The sequence below is a fragment of the Cherax quadricarinatus genome, chromosome 50, assembly GCF_038502225.1.
Source record: "Cherax quadricarinatus isolate ZL_2023a chromosome 50, ASM3850222v1, whole genome shotgun sequence".
In the NCBI taxonomy this organism is placed as follows: domain Eukaryota; kingdom Metazoa; phylum Arthropoda; class Malacostraca; order Decapoda; family Parastacidae; genus Cherax; species Cherax quadricarinatus.
Window position 1 is genome coordinate 10,047,803 of NC_091341.1, and position 16,414 is coordinate 10,064,216.

Genomic DNA, 16,414 nt, shown 5'->3' on the forward strand with positions numbered 1-16,414 from the left:
ACGTACTGGAGTGAGAGATATGGGAGGAAGTACAAAATAAACCCAGTGAGGAGCAGGGGTGCGGTGGGGACAATAAGGGAACACTGTATCAACATCCGGGGTCCCAGATTATTCAACATTTTACCAGAAGATATCAGAAACACTGCTGGAACAAGTGTAAAAGCCTTCAAGAGGAAACTGGACAAGTATCTTCACCGGGGGCCAGATCAACCAGGCTGTGATGAATATGTCGGGCAGCGGGCCTCCAGCAGCAACAGCCTGGTTGACCAGGCAAACTCTTCAAAGGTATATCTCACACACACACACACACACACACACACACACACACACACACACACACACACACACACACACACACACACACACACACACACACACACACACACACATTGTGGTATGTTCACTCGTAGGACGGGTGATGCTGCCTTACAAAACGGCCCTCAGAACACAGTGTAAAAACATTTAAAAACCAGTTAGTGAGCTTGTTAGTCTTCTAAAGTACCTTAGAAGCCCTCTCGTACTCTCTGCTGGTCCGTACCCCACCCTCGTACCCACCTTTCCCTCACTCCCTGTACTCTTACCATACCACCGTCTTGACTCCAACCCTCTCCCCCTCCCCCATCATCTCCCATACCTTCTCAGTCCGTCACCACCCCATCCTCTCAACCCCCTCCCCTGTCATCCCCTGCACCCTCACCGCACCATCGTCTTTCCTTCTCTCCTATCCATAATCTTACCATAATACCTGGCTGGCAGTACGGTAAGGTACGGTAATTTTTTCGTTTTTCTTTCCTGTAAGAAATACCGTTTCGCAATTTCGTACTGTACTTTTTAATAAAAAATCAAGAGTATAGTAGCGAATTCCGTACCGTACAGTTATACCAGCCTTGTCCTAACATGACCCTGGAGTATATCTGGAGGGGGGTTCGCTCGTCAACGCCCCCGCAGCGCAGTCTGTGACCAGACCTCATGGTAGGTTAGGGCCTGATCAACCAGGTTGTTACTGCTGGTCGCACGTAAACCGACGTACGAGCCACAGCCTGGCAGATCAGATACTGACTTTATGTGCCTGTCCAGCACCTTGCAGACAGCCAGGGGTCGATTGGTAATCCCCCTTGTGTATGCTGGGAGACATTTGAACAGTCTTGGGCCCCTGACACTTATCGAGTAGTCTATTAACATACTCGTGGCGCCTCTGCTTTTTATTGGGTGGATGTTGCATTTCCTGCCAAGTATTTTGCTTTCGTAGGGAGTGATTTTCGTGTGCAGATTTGGGACTAGACCCTTTAGGATTTACCAAGTGTTATTATCATGTATCTTTCTCGCCTGCGTTTCAGGGAGTACAAATCAAGGGACCTCAACCGTTCCCAGTAATTTAGGTGCTTTATCGTACTTATACGTGCCGTGAAAGTTCTCTGTATATTCTCCAGGTCTGCAGTTTCGCCTGCCTTGAAAGGGGCCTAACATAGCTTACTGCAAAAAGCATTCGACTCGTAAACGAAAAATCCTGAGTTCAGTTCCCGGGCTTGATGGGACATTAAAAGTAAAAATAATAAGGTAGTGGGCGACTGTTGTGGGATGGAATCAGAGATAAAGAAAAAAACTGATATGAAATGTGCGAGAAACTTCAGTCCTGCTCTGAGGATTTAAGAGATCGTTACCTGTATGTTACCTGTAGAGTCTCCCGGAAGTCACCGTTCCCGCTGCTCGGTCCCAGTCCAGGTTTCTTGGTACTTGGCCTGATCGTTCAGGCTGGTTCCTGCAGTCCAACGTATGCACCATTATAGCCCGGCTGATCAGGACCTGATTTGAGGAAATTGTTGAGTTCCCTCTTGATGATGGACATGGATCTGTCGATAAACGCCCTTATGCATGAAAGGTATTGAAGAGTCATGGCCTTTTTACATTTAATGAATTTTCTCTGTGTACTCGTCGCTCCCCTGCTGTTCACCGGAGGTATCTTGCACTCTACTCATATATCATTATTTCAGTGTGCAGTTTTGGGACAAATCTCTCTAGAATCTGTCAGTAATAAATAAATAAATATATATACATGTATAATGTCGTGCCGAAAAGGTAAAACTTGCGATTTTGGCTTAAATAACAGCACTCTTCCCGAATAAGGCAAGCGAAATTTTGTGTATGCAGTAATTTCGCAAAAATCATTCTGAACCTAACGAAAAATTTGTATTTCTTTGTGTGTGTTAATTATTAAATTATTGTAAACATATCTAAAATACATTTAACTGGATTAGACTAAATTAAATTTAGCTTGTTATAGTAAGGTTAGAAAAGTTTTCTAAGGTTCTTTTGGTACAAAATTATTAATTTTTATATTAACATAAATGAAAAAATATATTTTTAAACGTATAAGAGAACATTTTAGAAAAGGCTTAAATGAGTTCTTGCTAATTGACCAGTTTTACCTGTTCGACACGACATATATATATATATATATATATGCCTTGGTGGGAATCGGCCGGTGTGATAAAAAAAAAAATATATATATATATATATATATATATATATATATATATATATATATATATATATATATATATATATATATATATATATATATATATATATATATATATTATACTTGTGTAGTATGTAGATCCCATTTTTCAACAAAGCGGAAGCAGGCCCAGTGTGTCACTGCTACCTTATACCACTCGTCAAGAACTCTCTCAACATATATTCCTCGCCTACGTTCTAAGAAGTATAGTTGGAGATATCCTGGAGTCTTCCTGGAGTATCGTCACAAATACGATATAGCTGATGCTCCTGTAATCTTTTGACTAGCTCCCACAGGATAGTTTTGTGGAGCATAATGAAGCAGTTACAGTATGATGCTGGAAAGAAACTAATGTGAACGTGGCGATGAATTTAATATTCACTAACACCTATTAATGAATACTTAATAATAACACCGCGGCCAGCATAGTGTAAGTGACAGATATGTTGTGTGGAAGTAAAGAATGAGAGCGTGCGTGTGTGTGTGTGTGTGTGTGTGTGTGTGTGTGTGTGTGTGTGTGTGTGTGTGTGTGTGTGTGTGTGTGTGTGTGTGTGTTGGGGGATCCAGGGCCAGGTGGAGGTACGTTCCCCCCTCCTCCTCCTCGGCCCCCTCCTCGAATTCCCTCCCCTCCCCTCTCTAACTCACGCATCATGTCCCCCTCCTCTCTCTCCCACCAGTCCATGGCAGTACCGCAAACGTTTCCTACCAGCAGGTCGGCCTCAGTCCCTGCCTGGCTGTGGCGACGTGAGGAACCAGTGGGAGTACACCACCGCAGTGAGGTACACCTCTGGCTGGTTCTACTGCTGGTTCGTGTCTGCCAGAGTGATTTTATTTTATTCCTATAGACCTCATAATGAGATTTAAAGCCGCAATACACTGTGAAACAAACACCAAGAATATTTTAACACGCAAAGATATAGATTGAAATATATTAGTGTATATATACATTGGGATACACACCTGTGTATTGTGTTATCGAGGTGTAAACGAGGCTGGAGGTGGAAAATACTGTTCCTCCCTAGTATAGAAATATCGTTAAATCTCTAAGTGTTAGAGAACACTAACGATTGTATTGTTCATATATGAACATTGTTAGCGTTTTGATGGTAACGTGAACGAAGTGTTGCTGTGAGCTTGTGAGCATAACACCGTTGTTTGTGCTGTAACTACTAATATTGTAGTGAACTAAAGTGTTACTACCACTGTGATTCATAGAACAAGTACTGTTACTACAGTATAGTGAACTAAGTGTTACTACCACTGTGATTAAGTACTGCACCTGTAGGAACTAAGTGGTGCTACTGTAGCAAACTACCACTGTTATTCATCGAACAAGTGCTAGTACTGCAGTGAACTAAAAGTGCCACTAGGAAAAGAAAGTGTCACTAACGTGAACTAAAGTGCTACAGTGACAACTACGGTCAATGTAACAGTGTTACTGAGATTACCACCACTAATTTAAGTAAAACATGTGTTAAGTAGCAAGTGTAGCACAAGTAGTAGATTACAGTGCTAGTACTATAACACAGTGCTAGTACCATAAGGAGTTAGCAACTTTAAACTTTAGTAGTAATATTATATATATATATATATATATATATATATATATATATATATATATATATATATATATATATATATATATATATATATATATATTTAACAGTTCGAATATAATAAATGTCAAAACGTTAGTATTATAGAAATAAATTTTTAGTACAGAAAACAAACGTACGATATTACTCGGATAAACAATATTATTAAACAATGATAATATTACTAGAGTAAATAATTATAATATTACTAGAGTAAATTGAAAATATTGCTGGGGTAAACAACGGTATTACTAGAGTAAACAGTGGTAAACGTTGTTAGTAAACACTGAGTGGAAAGGGATAGTATTACCAGTGAGCTGGGGGATGTGTCCACTGTTGACATATGTTATCTTCCAGGCTTTATTGATTCTCTCTCTCTCTCTCTCTCTCTCTCTCTCTCTCTCTCTCTCTCTCTCTCTCTCTCTCTCTCTCTCTCTCTCTCTCTCTCTCTCATTATTATGTGCGAACCGGACAAGAACTGGTTCATAGGAACTTCTTTATGAAAGAACAGAGCCATAGACCAGTATGACTCAGAAGTCATGGTAGCTGGTGAGTCAGAAGTCATGGTAGCTGGTGAGTCAGAAACAATGGTAACATCGCACCCTTCATGACTCGTACTCACTCTCCCCCCCCCCAGGTGAGGGAGGTGCGTAGCGGCGTCAAAACTCCTGCTCTGCGTATCAGCAGGATACACTACAAGCGTCACTGCTCTTATTTTGTCACGAAGGACATTTTTAGTGGCCCCGTAGGTGACGCTGTGAGCACACCCGAACCTCTCAACACACGTCCATCCTGTTGTCACCTTTATGTCTTACCCCCTTTTTTTGCGTTCTGAAACAGCAAAACCATGGTTAGTGGTACAGAGGAAAGCTTCTCCAACTCGTTTGCTAAACCACTGTTTAGCCAGACGTACTTCCACTAGCGGGCTACTCTCGTGACTCCAAATCTAGCTACTGCATTTAGCTTCTGCTGCATGCTTTTAGGCTTGAGGGACCGACCACCTGAAAGACATTCCCGGGGGAGGCCAATAACGCCGCGGCCCGGTTGCAAACCAGGCTGAGGGGAGTAGACGAGGTGGATCAAGGCTTGATCAGTCAGGCTGTTAATCAGTCACACACAGAGTGACGGACTGATCACAACAAAACTACTACTACTACTACTACTGCTCCCAGTATTGTATTTGAAAAAGCCTGCTGTGCGAAAGAAACATTTCGGCAGCTACCCTCCCCCCTTACCTCTATCCACTGTCAATCCGCTGCCTCTTCCTATCCACCGTTTCGCCCCCTCCTCCCGCGGTTGAACATTACCAACACCTGGGAAGGTCGTAGTGAAGGTTTTAACACTAACTCGCCAGCATTCACAGCCAAACTTTCCCCTTACATGGTGATGAAGAGGAGTATTAGCTATGTTCCTGAGGTTTAAGTCTACCCGCTCTGGATGCCATGTTGGCAGCCTGTGTTGTGGCCCAGTGTGATGCTGGTGCTGTGTTTTGTAGAGTTGAGACACACGAGAGAGATAGGGAGGGATAGAGAGAGAGAGAGAGGAAGGGTCGAGCGATAGGGAGGGATAGAGAGGGAGAGGAAGGGTCGAAAGATAGGGAGGGATATAGAGGGAGAGGAAGGGTCGAAAGATAGGGAGAGAATAGAGTGGGGGAGGGTCGGGAGAGAGAGAGAAGGGTCGAGTAAGGGAGAGGTCGAGTAAGGGAGGGAGGGAAGGGAGGAAGAAAAAACGGAAAAGAAAGATGAGGAAGGGTTGAAATACTATTTAATAAATTCGAAAACGGTTTGATTATTCAGTGATTTTAGCAAAACAATTTTAGCATCATAATTCGGTGTCTTCAGCACTTCATCTATTCAGCATTTATCATCCATCTTAATTAACGTGTGGACCAGCCAGCCACCAACAGCAACGGCTACAAACTTAAAATTCCCTACATCTTGTCGGTATTCCCATAGCATATAGCCTGGGTGAGCAGGCAGTCAACAGAAAAGCCTGGCCGCAGACCAGGACCATTGGGATTACTAGACCGTTGATATTGAACACAGGAGGTTTGGGTTATTGTTGACAACTGGGTGGTTGATATTGATCAGTGTTGAAGGCTAGTATTGATCAGCGAAGGCTAGTATTAGCAACATAGGATGATGGCTTGGTGGTGGGTAGTGGCGGTGCAGTGTTACGGCCAGCTGGCCGCCAGCATCAATAGCCTGGTTGACGACGCAAGCACCAAACAAGCTTGGCCCAGGGCCGGGCTCTGGGAGTAGCAGAACTCTCGAAACCTGTCAAATATATATCAAAGATAGTGGTGGTGATAGTGCAAACGTGCTGCTGCTACTCGCCAACAACCTCACCATACTTAGTTTTCCAGTGAAGCTCACGCTGTGAACAGGGTACGCGCTTCCCGCCGTGTATCCCCACCGTATATTTCCACCCATGTATCCCCCACCGTATATTCTCAGCCATTTATCCTGGAGGTGTACATCATCCTTAATGTTTGCTAACAGTCAACAATAGAACACCGGGATTGCTGTAACCATTGGCCTTAATGAGTGTCGGCCAGACCTTGTTGGTCATGCTTGTCATTTAGCGTCTTGGAGGACGCAATGTTAGCTGCTGCTGGAAATGTTAGCTGTTGCTGGAAGTGTTAGTAGCTGCTGGAAATGTTAGCTGTTGCTGGAAGTGTTAGCTGCTGGAAATGTTAGCTGTTGCTGGAAGTGTTAGTAGCTTCTGGAAATGTTAGCTGTTGCTGGAAGTGTTAGTAGCTGCTGGAAATGTTAGATGTTGCTGGAAGTGTTAGTAGCTGCTGGAAATGTTAGCTGTTGCTGGAAGTGTTAGTAGCTGCTGGAAATGTTAGCTGTTGCTGGAAGTGTTAGTAGCTGCTGGAAATGTTAGCTGTTGCTGGAAGTGTTAGTAGCTGCTGGAAATGTTAGCTGTTGCTGGAAGTGTTAGTAGCTGCTGGAAATGTTAGCTGTTGCTGGAAGTGTTAGTAGCTGCTGGAAATGTTAGCTGTTGCTGGAAGTGTTAGTAGCTGCTGGAAATGTTAGCTGTTGCTGGAAGTGTTAGTAGCTGTTGGAAATGTTAGCTGTTGCTGGAAGTGTTAGTAGCTGCTGGAAATGTTAGCTGTTGCTGGAAGTGTTAGTAGCTGCTGGAAATGTTAGCTGTTGCTGAAAGTGTTAGTAGCTGCTGGAAATGTTAGCTGTTGCTGGAAGTGTTAGTAGCTACTGGAAATGTTAGCTGTTGCTGGAAGTGTTAGTAGCTGCTGGAAATGTTAGATGTTGCTGGAAGTGTTAGTAGCTGCTGGAAATGTTTGCTGCTGGAAGTGTTAGTAGCTGCTGGAAATGTTAGCAGGTTTTGCACAAAGCCAGCGAGTTTTGTGTCAGATTCTACTCACTAGTCTGGAAGAAAGAAACCTGCTGCAGGACAAACCTTTTATTATAAAAGATGCTATTGTAAGTGCAGCTTTATTTTACAATGTTTCACCCCTAATGGGAATTTTCCCAAGTGGATGGAACGCTGTCAAGTAAAAATTTTTCCCCTGCATGAAATGTTTTGGAGCTATCGCTTGTCGGGTTTTCCCAGTGTCTGGCCAGGGCGAAACGTCTGCCAAGTTTCTATCAGGATCAGTGTGGGAAAGATTATCACAACATCCTCTGCTTAAGCGGATACACGCGTTCAAGTTCATCATGGAAGCGAGTGCTAGGAATTCATATGACGTCTGAGCGTTAGTTCTTAGGAAGGATTAGATGAATAAGACACGCAGGATATATACACACAGAGGTGTATTTCTATCGGCCTATGTATCCTGAAAGTTTACTTGAATCCCTATTTTAGGGATTAAAGCATTGTTGTGTGGTGATGGAAAGGTTGCTTTCAGCCTTGATGACTCCGGTGTAGTTGATGTCTTTGAACCCCATTAAGAAACAAACCATAACATATGTGCAACATTTGAGTATCTTTACTGTGGACACGTTTCGCTGGAATAATTATGTCAGCTGACCTTTGTTTTAAAGACCATAACAAAAAGATCACGACAGCCAGGAAGATGACAGGGTGGGTATTGAGAACTTTCAAAACAAGAGAAATAATGCCGATGGTGACACTTTTCAAATCACTAGTGCTCCCTTATTTAGAATATTGCTCAGTGCTGACGGCCCCGTTCAAAGCAGGTGAAATATCAGAGCTGGAACAAATACAAAGATCGTTTACGGCTCACATTGAGCCAGTAAAGCACCTAAATTACTGGGAACGCCTTTATTGGAGTGGAGGAGAGAGAGATACATCATAATATCTGGAAAGTACTCGAGGTCCTGATCCCAAATCTGCACACTGCCATAACAACATACTGGTGTGAGAGAGATGGGAGGAAGTGCAAAATAAACCCAGTGAGGATATCAGAAGATATCAGAAACATGGCTGGAACAAGTGTAGAAGTCTTCAAGAGGAAAGTGGACAAGCATCTTCACCAGGTGCCAGATCAATCAGGCTGTGATGGATATGTGGGGCAGCGGGCCTCCAGCAGCAGCAGCCAGGTTAACCAGGCAAGCACCAGACGAACCTGGCCCATGGCCGGGCTCAGAGAGGAGTGAAACTCTTCAAAGGTATAAGGTATACCCAGTGGCTTTATCAGTCGGATACAGACACGGTGGAAGACATGAAACGTCTCCATGATAAGGATACCCAGGTGTTGCACATGTTTTACCTGCTTGAAGATATATGCCATTAATGGGAAATGATGATTTGACTCTAAACTGTTTTTAAAATTTTATGTTTTGATTTAGTATTAGTTGGAGGGCATGCGGCCGACCAGTATTAGTATGAAGACTCAGCATAGCAAGCGTTTGTCGACATGTTTCGCTCCATTGAGAGCTCTTGGTAAAAGTTTTCCTTTTACTGTTGTCATGGTAAATTCCTGTTTTAGTTCATCTGACGTTGTCATAGATTTGTCATGTTTGTAGTTTCTCACGGAGAACTCTTATCGTGACGCACGTTCAAAACCCCACGTTGGTCTGTGTGGTGGGGGGTAAGGGGAGGTGACGAGCGAGCGCCCTTGAATATATAATTCTTGACACCAGAAACGAGTTTAACTGTAATTGGGTCTCCCCAGTTTGCTGTTTTTGTGGGGAGAATTGCCCACACTTGGGAGAGGAAGGAAGTGTGTGTGTGTGTGTGTGTGTGTGTGTGTGTGTGAGCATAGTTGCTGATCCCTGAGTTACATAGCATAGCATATTAGTATCATCCATGTGCTTTAGATAGGAGATCCCATGTAGGCCTGTGACTTTGTGTGACGTCACGGGATGCGCATGTGTACGCTCGTACCCCTGCCCCGGTCTCACTCGGCGGTAGACCATCCAGGCTAGTACATGGCAAGGCTGGGCTCCATCTCCCATCATCTCAGTCTGACAATATATCGTAACCATCCAACAAGTGTGTCTACCTTCAACCCTCGATATCTCCATTTAAGAACCCCTACGATAAATGGTGGCAGCGGTGGGATCGAACCCACGCCTCCGAAGAGACTGGTGGGATAGAGTTGCCCTTGATTTGTTAACCAATTTTAAATGTTCCCTCCAAGGCAACAAACATCTGTGTGTTATGGTAGACCATTTCACCAGATATTGTGAGTTAGTTCCGATTGCAGATAAGACTGCAGAGACAGTAGCTAAAACGTTTAAAGAACGCATTATCTGCAGGCATACCACCCCAAAGTCCTTAGTAACAGATAATGGAGGTGAATTCTGTAATGAGATTCTTGAAAATTTGTGTACTTTATACAAGATCTCTAAATCCACCATTGTTCCTCATCATCCTGCCAGCAATGGGTTAGCCGAAAGAACCAATAAAAAAGTACTTGATGTCCTGAGAGCCACTATCAACCCCAATAGTGAAACTTGGGATGAAGTCATACCAGATGTTCAGTGTGCCATAAATTCTGCTTACAATGCTTCCATAGGTGATACTCCACATTATGCATTGTACGGTGTAGACAAGCGTTTACCCTATGAGTTGTTATATTCCACTCCAAAACCTAATTACAACCCTGATGATTTCGTAGCAACTCGTACCAGCATGGCTCAGAGTGTTTTTAGAAGAATCCGTGAAACACTTCATAAATCAACAGCAGAATTTACTAAAGTAACTAATAGCCGTGCTAAGCCTTCAAGAGTCAAAGTAGGTTCAAGAGTAATGCTGACAAATTTCAACAAAACATCCGAAATGCCTAAGCTCGATCAAAAGTTTGTCGGACCTTATCGAGTTGTAGAACATATCTCTGGTAATAAGTATAAGGTTAGAGAAATTAGTACTGGCAAATACAAAGAATCGCATTTAGATCATATGAAATTAGTATGCGATGTTGATGATATTGCTACCCAGACTAATATGACAGATGCTGAAAATCCTCTTGACTCTGTACCCTCTACCTCAGATACTCAGTCAGATAACCAACCTGAATGTCGTTACTCCTTGCGTACTCGACAAGTAATGAGAAACCCACAAGTATCTTTTGTAGATACTTGTTCAGATCTCCCTCAGTCAAGGCATGTGTTAGCCATTGCAGAGGAATTCGATCCTCCCAGAGATGATAACCATTCTACATATGTAAACCTCACCCTCGCAGAATTGGGTTTAAATGTACATAGTCTGTATAACTAGATGTCCGAGATGAAGTAAATTGTCAACTGTTTGTTATTAACTGATTAGTTTTTCAGATTTTTTTTTTTATTTTCGTGTTCACGTTCCCTCCGTATTCTGAGAATTTGACAGTAATAGTCTGAGTGCGCACCAGATGCCTTTGCTGTTAATTTCACCTTGTATATATATATATATATATATATATATATATATATATATATATATATATATATATATATATATATATATATATATATTTATTCTTCCTCAGAATCCGTAGAGTGCATGAATACAGATCGATCGATCAATTCCATCCATATTGTATAATGATTTGTTCTTATAGTTTGTAATGATTACGTTAACACCCATTACGTAAAATCCATTATGATACCATCCATTAGTTCTAAGTTATATATGAATTTGTTATTGTATAGAATCAGCCCAGATCCGCCTGCCTGTTCAGCCTATAGATAGTAGTGTATGTCGAGACGACATACGTAACATGACCGAGCTGTCAGCATAGTTGCTGATCCCTGAGTTATATAGCATAGCATATTAGTATCCATGTGCTTTAGATAGGAGATCCCTTGTAGGCCTGTGACTTTGTGTGACGTCACGGGATGCGCATGTGTACGCTCGTACCTCTGCCCCGGTCTCACTCGGCGGTAGACCATCCAGGCTAGTACACGGCAAGGCTGGGCTCCATCTCCCATCATCTCAGTCTGGCAATATATCGTAACCATCCAACAAGTGTGTCTACCTTCAACCCTCGATATCTCCATTTAAGAACCTCTACGATGTGTGTGTGTGTGTGTGTGTGTGTGTGTGTGTGTGTGGAGGAGGGAAGGGGGTTGAGAGACATGGGGAGTACGTGGTAGACAGAACAGTATCATGTTGAAGACCATACAGAAATTAAGGCCCTGTAAAAAAAATATGCTTACCATGGAATGCAGACCTCTGGCTGTCTTCAATAGAGAACTTGATAAGTTTTCTATATTGGTTCCTGACCAGCCAGGCTGTGGTTCGTACGTTGGATTGCATGCGACCAGCAGTAACAGCCTGGTTGATCAGGCCTCAATCCACTAGAGGCCCGGTCCAGGATCGCCCAGAAGCATCCTTCAGGTGTCCTTCAAGAGTGTTGGATACATGGATCGCGTAATTTTTTCCTCCGGTCATTAAGTTGATATTTTTTTTTTCACCAGGAAGTCGTTGGAGGTAATTCCTGGTGGATCACCGCTTGATTAACCCTGAACCGTCAGCAGCTGTTGACAGTACTTAGAAGATTTACATCAGAAGCTTAATTTTAAATTTAATATAAACTTTTTTATAGGCATTTATTTTCAAGGAATCACTTTCACATTCGTTGTATATTTACGTCCACTGAAATTGTTTATTTGTATTGCTCTGAAAGACTAAAGCCATTATTTTACACGAGGTTTAACTCAGGATTGAAGCTCATCAATGAGCCAGACTTCAAAAATAAGGAATTGCTGTGCATTACGTGTCTTTAACGGCGCTTGTCTGCATGTTGCCTCAGTCAACATCCTCCAACGTGTTGTTAGGTGGCGTTCTGTACACAGTGTTCATCCTGGGCTGGGGTAATGTAAGGTGATCTGGTGCAGGAAGTGGTGTAAGGTAGAAGTGCAGGCGGGCTCGTAATGCATTGTGATGTGTGTGTGTGTGTGTGTGTGTGTGTGTGTGTGTGTGTGTGTGTGTGTGGTCTTCTAGGAGGCTTGCAGGAAGCCTCGCCACGCTTCAGGATCCCTCTGGGCTCACTGGTGAAGCATTATCAGCGGGTTCCTCCAGTTACTGATTTAACCGAACAGTGATGCACGTGTTGGATTCGGACTGCATGCTGCTAGCACGCACTGCCTGTTTGCTTAGGTCAGTAGGCCTCTTTTTAGGATCAGGCCGGGAGAGCAGTGACTCCTGGAATCACTGATTTATCAGTTCGTAAGACAAATGTGTACCTTTAACCAAACGTTTTGGTCGTACAACAGACTTCATTTGTCGAACACAGAGGTGATTACAATACTGGAGACTGTGTGTGCGTGTGTGTGTGCGCGTGTGTGTCTGTGCGCGCGTGTATGCGTGTGGGTGCGTGTGCGCGCGTGTATGCGTGTGGGTGCGTGTGCGCGCGTATATATATATATATATATATATATATATATATATATATATATATATATATATATATATATATATATATATATATATATATATATATATAATATGTCGTGCCGAATAGGCAGAACTTGCCATCTTGGCTTAAATAGCAACGCTCATCTTGCCATATAGGACAAGTGAAAATTTGTGTATGCAATAATTTCGCCAAAATCATTCTGAACCTAACGAAAACAATATATTTGATTGTGTTTGTTTAGTACTAAATTACTGTAAACGTATTTAAAATATATTTAGTTGGGTTAGGCTAAAATAAATTGTTCTTGTTATAATAAGGTTAGGTAAGTTTTCAAAGATTCTTTTGGTGCAAATTTAAAATTTTTTACATTAACATTAATGAAAAAATATATCTTTAAACGTATAAGAGAAAATTTTAGAAAGGACTTAATTTTAAATGAGTTCTTGCTAATTGACCAGTTTTACATATTCGGCACGACATATATATATATATATATATATATATATATATATATATATATATATATATATATATATATATATATATATATATATGCGCGCGCGCAAAACAACCACAGGCGGAGTTAAATAACAGCTCTAGGCCTTTCGTGTTGCAATCAACACATTAGGAGCTTGCAAAGTTGCAGAAATGAGTAAGAAATCTCAACAGATTCGTTCAGGGGGACGCTTGCTAAGAATGAGGATGGGAAGGTAGGCGGGAAACACTCAGCAAGCGTCCCCTTGAACGAATCTACTGAGATTTTTTACTAATTTCTGCAGCATTGCAAGCTTCTGATGTGTTGATTGCAACACGAAAGGCTTAGCGCTATTATTCAGCTCCCTCTGTGATTGTTTTGCATCTTGTATCGCTAGTTCGCGATTCTATAGTAAGAGCTATAATCATAGTCCTAATTTTTAAAAAGGGTGGACCGGTAAGCCAGCGGAAGGCCTCGGTCAGATGACCAAAAGCTCCAGCTGCGGATCATGACTAAATCCCGCGTCAGGAAACAATGTTTCATGACGAACCTTACCTAACATAACCTGGAGACTGTGTGCAAGCGAATCTTTGTCTTACTCAACGTGTCGATGTTGTACACCATTTCAAATATGATCAACCAAGCTTTGATGAATGTGCGCGCCAGAAGCAACAGCTTGATTGACTGGGCAAGTCTGACCTAGGACCGAGCTGCGGGAGTAGGAAAACTCTCGAAATCCATCAGAGGTAATGATTAGGGTTGCTTGGTTATCATCTTGTGGCAGTGTGTGGCCGTTGGAGAGAGGAAGGCATGATACAGGAAGCATCACAAGGTTTCAGACGATCGAGCACCACTCGGGGCTCTGTTGTGATGCATTGTGCGGGGGGGGGATAAGGATAATAGGGGGGGAACCTGTGAAGCCTCATAAAGTACAGGCTCCCCCAGGGTTCCGTGGTGATGCATGGCCGAAGGTGAGGTGAAGGGACGCTTCGCGAAGCCTCACTGAAGGCTGTCTTCCTCCTTCCACAGACCTTCTCTGGAAGTGCTGTGAATAATCTCAACTTCATGGGGGTGAACGGTAACTAGAATTTTGTAAATACATAATTTTATCGTCGAGTCATCCATGTTTGCTTAGTTTGTCTCCGTTTGTTGATATTTTGTTACAGCGTACGCCAGTATTTTTTTGTGTATATGTATACGATACACATACATAAATCTTAAGTGTTGATGTTTACTGATGAAGTTCAAATGTCAGTAACATCCCTTACTACGCAAGGACTTCCAAGTAGAGTTAACAGATCTTGTCACTGGAGCTGGTGTGTATGTTGCAAAGTGTTACCGGAAGACCTGGTGTGTGGGGGTGGTTATGTTGCAGAGTGTTACTAGAACACCTGGTGTGTGGGGGTGGTTATGTTGCAGAGTGATACTGGAAGACCTGGTGTGTGGGGTGGTTATGTTGCAGAGTGATACTGGAAGACATGGTGTGTAGGGGTGGTTATGTTGCAGTGTGTTACTGGAAGACCTGGTGTGTGGGGGTGGTTATATTGCAGTGTTACTGGAAGACATGGTGTGTGGGGGTGGTTATGTTGCAGTGTGTTACTGGAAGACCTGGTGTTTAGGGGTGGTTATGTTGCAATGTTACTGGAAGACCTGGTGTGTGGGGGGTGGTTATGTTGCAGAGTGTTACTGGAAGACCTGGTGTTTAGGGGTGATTATGTTGCAGTGTTACTGGAAGACTTTGTGTGTAGGGGTGGTTATGTTGCAGAGTGTTACTGGAAGACCTGGTATGTGGGGGTGGTTGTGTTGCAGTGTGTTACTGGAAGACCTAGTGTGTGGGGGTGGTTATGTTGCAGAGTGTTACTGGAAGACATGGTGTGTGGATGTGGTTATGTTGCAGTGTGTTACTGGAAGACCTGGTGTGTGGGGGTGGTTATGTTGCAGAGTGTTACTGGAAGACCTGGTGTGTGGGGGTGGTTATGTTGCAGTGTGTTACTGGAAGACCTGGTGTGTGGGGGTGGTTATGTTGCAGTGTGTTACTGGAAGACCTGGTGTGTAGGGGTAGTTATGTTGCAGTGTGTTACTGGAAGACCTGGTGTGTGGGGGTGGTTATGTTGCAGTGTGTTACTGGAAGACCTGGTGTGTAGGGGTAGTTATGTTGCAGAGTGTTACTGGAAGACCTGGTGTGTGGGGGTGGTTATGTTGCAGAGTGTTACTGGAAGACCTGGTGTGTAGGGGTAGTTATGTTGCAGAGTGTTACTGGAAGACCTGGTGTGTGGGGGGTGGTTATGTTGCAGAGTGTTACTGGAAGACCTGGAGTGTAGGGGTAGTTATGTTGCAGAGTGTTACTGGAAGACCTGGTGTGTGGGGGTGGTTATGTTGCAGAGTGTTACTGGAAGACCTGGTGTGTGGGGGTGGTTATGTTGCAGAGTGTTACTGGAAGACCTGGTGTGTGGGGGTGGTTATGTTGCAGAGTGTTACTGGAAGACCTGGTGTGTGGGGGTGGTTATGTTGCAGAGTGTTACTGGAAGACCTGGTGTGTGGGGGTGGTTATGTTGCAGAGTGTTACTGGAAGACCTGGTGTGTGGGGGTGGTTATGTTGCAGAGTGTTACTGGAAGACCTGGTGTGTGGGGGTGGTTATGTTGCAGAGTGTTACTGGAAGACCTGGTGTGTGGGGGTGGTTATGTTGCAGTGTGTTACTGGAAGACCTGGTGTGTGGGGGTAGTTATGTTGCAGAGTGTTACTGGAAGACCTGGTGTGTGGGGGTAGTTATGTTGCAGAGTGTTACTGGAAGACCTGGTGTGTGTCTGTGTGTGTTACCTAAGTGCTACTTGGAATATTTCTTTATACCACTAGTTGCTCCAGTGTTCCTGGCTTTGAGGGTATAGTTACAGTTCTCGACTGAGCACCCACCACTACCTTCCACACGACCACCCACCGCCACCTTCCACACGACCACCCACCACCACCTTCCACACGACCACCCACCGCCACCTTCCACACGACCACCCACCACCACCTTCTTTACGACCACCCACCACCACCTTCCACACGACCA

General features: G+C 43.4%; 1 protein-coding gene across 7 annotated transcripts in view; it reads left to right on the forward strand.

Annotated features, from left to right (window-relative positions):
* Nucleotides 1-16,414, forward strand: part of LOC128695334 (protein sickie) — a gene marked incomplete at its 3' end in the record, with an annotated part of 543,730 nt that overhangs the window by 253,896 nt on the left and 273,420 nt on the right. The window contains 1 exon segment of one of the 7 annotated variants that reach the window (XM_070095414.1): nt 3,198-3,297. 7 annotated transcript variants of the gene reach the window in all.